The sequence below is a fragment of the Triticum urartu genome, chromosome 7 (genome assembly GCF_003073215.2).
Source record: "Triticum urartu cultivar G1812 chromosome 7, Tu2.1, whole genome shotgun sequence".
Classification (NCBI taxonomy): Eukaryota; Viridiplantae; Streptophyta; class Magnoliopsida; order Poales; family Poaceae; genus Triticum; species Triticum urartu.
In genome coordinates this window covers 366,851,642-366,857,232 of record NC_053028.1, presented here as the reverse complement: position 1 = coordinate 366,857,232, position 5,591 = coordinate 366,851,642, and the positions used below count along the sequence as shown (strand labels likewise).

General features: G+C 41.5%; 1 pseudogene; it reads left to right on the top strand.

Annotated features, from left to right (window-relative positions):
* Positions 1 to 592: 592 nt before the first annotated feature.
* Positions 593 to 4,801, top strand: LOC125518853 (annotated as a pseudogene).
* Positions 4,802 to 5,591: the final 790 nt, after the last annotated feature.

Genomic DNA, 5,591 nt, shown 5'->3' with positions numbered 1-5,591 from the left:
AGAAAATTTGAAATTCTGAACATTTTTAAAATGTTCATCATTTTTCAAACAATGAAAAAAATTGAAAACAAGAACAAAGTTTGAAGGCCGGAACGAAATTTAAAAATTTAAGTAAGCTTAAAAAAGGAAAAGAAATCAGATGGAAAGAAAAAGAAAAAAAGAGAAGAGAAAATAGGAAAAAAGAAATATTGGAAGAAAAAGAAAAGAAAAGAAAAAAAGGTTTAGGAACCTCCTAGAAGGTTCCCAAAACCGGAAAAAACCGACTAGGAACCACCTAGAATATTCCTAAAACCGGAGTTGCTCAAACGTTTAACGGGCTGGCCCATAGGAACACCTCGTCGATCTCCCCCTGTGCCTAGCCTCGACAACTTGCCGCAACGAGCGGCAAATAGGAATTTCCGACCGGGAGCGAGCGTACACGCACAAGGAAGCTTGAGGTGAGACATAAATACGTTTTGGCCCGTCAAAGTGGTGGGCGCTAAACATCCCGTTCGGCCGTCCGCTTCCCACAAATAATTCCGTCGAGGCTCCATTTCTCTCCTCCGCTCCCTTAAATCCTCCGCCGGCAGCCGCCGCCGCCCCTTCTGCCGCCATGCGCCGCATAGTCCGAGCTCTCTGGCCGCTCCAAAAGCTAACCTCTCATACCACCTAGTTTCCTCTCCTCGTCCACCGCCTCCTCTCCGCCTCTTCCTCCTCATCCTCCTCCTCCGCCGCTGCCGCCTCCTCAGACTCCGACTCCGCCGCCCACGACGCTGATTTTAACAGTGCTGACTTCTCCCTCCCACCCACGGACCCATCCCCAGCCTCCGCCGCATCCGTCCGCAACCCCCTCTCCGCGCTTTCTAAGGTCCGATTCGACCCCTCCCTCCGCTCACGCGCCGACGAAGCGCTCTTCGGGGAGAAGAATGCAGGGGTGGGAGTGGCGTACGTGGTGGAGGAAGAGCGGTCGCGGGAGGTGGCGCCCGCGCTGCTTGAGGCCGCCCTGGAGCCGCCCGACAAGGACGAGGAGGGGGGCCCCGAGGAGGTCAGGAAGGAGGACCAGATGTCGCTCTCCGTCGGGATCGTCGGTGCGCCCAACGCCGGCAAGTCGTCGCTCACCAACACTGTTGTACGTTTTCTTTCTGCCCCTTTTTTTATGTATTTCGTTCATGAATATTGTCAATATTAGATCTTATGACATGGGGATTTTGAGGGCTCGGGGCGAAACTAAACCTCTTGAGGCCCCCCTAATATAAACGTCATAATCATAATAATGATAGTCGATAACTCGATATACATGTACATGTGAAAATATTAGCAATAATTATTGTGATTTGTGTCAACTGCATATATGATGATCTTTGGAGGAAATAGACAAAGAAGTGTTGTATATCTATGACAAGACATCTTTAGCAATACAAAGCCATATTTATTTCATCTGAATAAGAAACCATGTTTTGTGTCAGGTCGTAAATAATGTATTTGAGGTACCAAAAGGCCGTAAATAGTTCTAAAAGGAATATGTATCTAAAATGTAGTGTACTTCTTGAACTAAATAATGTTAATATCGTTATTCTAAATAGCAGTGTCGAGAAATTAAGATAGATGAGACAATTCATATGACTGGTATGCAAAATATTACTCCATATCCATATCTTTACAAATCTAATCAAACAGTGCTAAAGTTATGCTTATCTAGTTGCGTGAATGGAAAAAAAATCAAGACTTAACTACCACGTCTGTGCGGTCATTGAACAGTTCATTTTAAAACTACTCGATCGGCATCTAAAACATCTCTGTTGCTAATCTCTTTGAGATCGGCGCTACAAACATCATTATTAAGATGCAAAAATATAACAGTTAATAATACATACCGTGGAAGACATCGATCGGCCGGAAAAGCCCATATCTACAGACGATGTTCTGGTGCGCTGTCGGGGCCAGGCGCCAAGTCTTACTGCTTGCAATCAGGGCCTCCTCCTCAAGCAAGCATCCCTAGGTCATCTATCGTGATCTAGACCGAGGTGAAGAGGCGGCGGGCGCTATGTTTGACATGCGTGATGCTGGCTCCTGATTGGTTTTTTTTCTAATCTGGATCCTGATTGATAGGTTATTCTCGTCGGATTTTTTAGGGTAGTAGCTATTATCACTTCGACTAGGCCCAATGACCTATTTTTTAAGTGCAGCCGTAGAGGCCCAACTAGCTTGAGCCTACTCGCGATCGAGGGGAACAAGGAAGACGATAGACGATTAAGCGAACAGTGATTGACAGCAGCTACCTGCTGCGTAAAACCTGGGAGCCCCCCCCCCCCCCCAACCCCCCGGGCTGGCCCTGCATGGGTGCATGGGGTAGTACATGGTAGGAACATGTCCAATCGCTTGGTACTAAGGGGAGAGATAATTTCGAAACTCATGCATAGAAGCAAACTGATAGCTTGTATAAGACCAATAAAAGCTATGTACATGTCATTCTATGGTTTGAGATGCCATATTACTACATACTAGAGTAACATGAGCCATTCAAGACAAATAAAGTGTATTATGTTTTATCGTGTCATCTATCAGTTGTTGTGGAAGTCCTAGGATGACATCTGATCTGTTCAGGAATGGAACAATTGTTAATGTTGGATTGTTCACTTAATGCTTGCAGTGCTGCTAATATGATGCCTTATGGTTTAATAAGTGGTATTCAGTTTCATTATTAGTGAGAGTGAAATTACCATATAACCATAGTGATGCCTTAAGTTTCCTTGTTCATATCTGCTAACAGGTTGGCTCAAAAGTGGCTGCAGTCTCCCGCAAGACAAATACAACAACTCATGAAATTTTGGGCGTGCTGACAGAAGGGAAAACTCAGATAGTATCTTTCTATCAAATATCTGCTTTTGCTAGTAGGCTGTTGATCTACACTTTTCAATATTTAACTTTAGCATGGCTTCTTCAGGATCTTCTCTTTGGCAAATAATTGCAATTTGAAAATGATGTGTATTATGTATGATGTCATGGAATTCTTGTACTCCCTCCGATCCATATTACTTGTCGCTCAAACGGATTAGATCTAGCACTGAAATACATCTAGATACATCTGTTTGAGCGACGAGTAATATGGATCAGAGGTACTATTTTATTTTAGCAAGCTATTTACTGCATTTAGAAATCTGGTTACACCTGTGGTGCAAGTACATATTTTGGCTCATCCAATCTATTTTATTCTATGGAAATTAAGAAATTTATATGTGTAATGTAAAGCATTAGTTGTTTTCCCATTATGATATATTAATATCAACTAATTATGACCTGCTGTCGAAAATGCCTGTCTGAACCATGTTAAAAAAAATCTCGAAGTTTGAGTTGTTTCCAGCTGATAAAATCCTCTGCAGTGCTTTTTTGATACCCCAGGTCTCATGTTAGGGCACCATGGGTTTCCTCATAGGGATGTCACTGTTCGTGTGGAGAGTGCCTGGAGCTCAGTTAACCTCTATGATTTACTAATAGTAATGTTTGATGTCAATAGGCATCTGAAAATGTAAAGTCTCACCATCTTTTCCTCTCAGGTTGACCAGCCATTTTCAGTTACAGTTTATCTCAAGGTCATGATAAGCACACTGCTTAACCATTTGTAGATTTGTGCAGGCCTGATTCCTGGATTTGAGCGGTACCCCTTGGTCTGCACTATGATTTACGTTGCATTCCTTTTTTCATATGCCTGATTAAAATTGCGTGGAATGTTTCTTAGGTACTTCATGGTTTCTAGACTAAAAGGCAAAGGAGTGAAGGACCTTGTACAATACTTGATGGACCAGGTATTGATTTATTCCCAACATTCAGTTTACCCTGCTAAATTGTCAAATAGCTGTATTTTCTTTACTTGTAAACATGTTTGTAGTGAAAAATAAGAAGATTCTGAATTTCAAGGAAGTTGGATGCTGAATTTTGTGTGTATATTAATCGTTAGATGGGTACTGTTTTGTAGATTGAAATGTCCATCTTGTGTTATGTTTATCGTCCTATGAAGGCAGCTGCTTGAGTTAGTATGAATAACCTGGCTATAATTCTTTATAGAATTTTATAGCAGATATAAAATTTAAGACTGCTTGCATTTCTTGTTCCACCCAATCCATCAAATTGACCAATATCAGTTGCTTAATGAAATGATCTACTTTATTTGTATGTTTTGATTCTTTGTGAAGTTCCTGAAAAAAACACTTGTTTTTCTTTGTTGCTGTAAACTGAATCCAGGATCTTGTGAAACACTATGTTTGGTTGCTAAGTAATACCATTAATGATTGTTTATTTGTATTGACCCTTTCTGCGTAAGGGGCAATGAGATATTCATGAACCAGCATCAAGTGAGGAAACTGATAAAGATTATTATTAAATTGGGTCAAAAGATGTCAATTGAACTATTTGTTTACACTTTATGCAAGACAACAGTGAACAGCAGGATGGTAAGTAAGAACCTTGTAGCCTTCTTTTTACTGCCTGTAATGAGTTGTGTTAGATGACAATATCTGAAGGTTTTTTATTTTGTAGTGGATCCTGAAGCAGTTTACTCAAGATTATCTCTCAAACTACAGGATTGGCAGCCGGCCATCGCAAGGGGTTGGACTAGAGTCATGCATGCCTTTTGTATCCAGTAGAGCACAATAGGGCCATTCCGCTTCACCTTGTTCAGCAACTGGAATGTCTGTCGCCTTTTTCTTTACCATTTGTAATAGTACAAGTATAGAATCCTGGTACATCATTCTTTATTTGGTGCTTATGTAATTGTTAAACATAACTACCTGTGAATCAAATAATGCATTGGTTGTTTTGAACCTGATGGATATGAATAAAGCTATAGCCTACTTTCAAGTTTAAATTAGGTATAATTTTAAATAGCAGCAATTAAATTAGAGCGAAATTACGTTGTGCAGGTCATTATCGCACACACAGTTGATAAAACACAAACTTTTGCGATACACACTATAATTTGAGACGGTTCACAGAGAGGAAACGTGTGCAAGCATGCACACAGTTGTCGTTTACAAAGCGTGTGTGATGTCAGACACTATCACATACGGTGCAGGAAAACTAAATGTGTGTGATTGTTTACCTATCGTACACGGTTTATAATCATGAATTGTTTGTGATGTGCCAGGCATCGAAAAACTCTCGTGCCTAGAATCTGCCTGAAAAACTCTCGTGCCTGGAATCTGCCTGGTTTTAGGCAGAACCACAAAACTTCGACTACGATGGCAATGCGAGCACAAACGAGTAGCAATGATGAAGCGTTTGGGATATTCGAGATATCGGAAACGATTATATAGGGACAATTGTATGCATGAAGGCTCCCTATCCCCGACGGTTTCTGGGTCGTGTGGGAAGGACCCTCCTATCGTTCACACTCACTTGACGACGGTTCCAAATGCCATCGCGGAAAGGGGTTAAAAACCGTTTGTTTAGAACCGACGCGCACCATTGTCTTCAAATGGTTTCAATTCTAACTCAGAAGATACTCTCACAGAGTGATTCCTCGTGTGTCCTCTCTTTCCTTTTTGACACTTGTTGACAAAAAGGGGGAGAATTACATCGAGTGATAGTTTTATTGGGATTTGCAGGGTGTTTTGCTT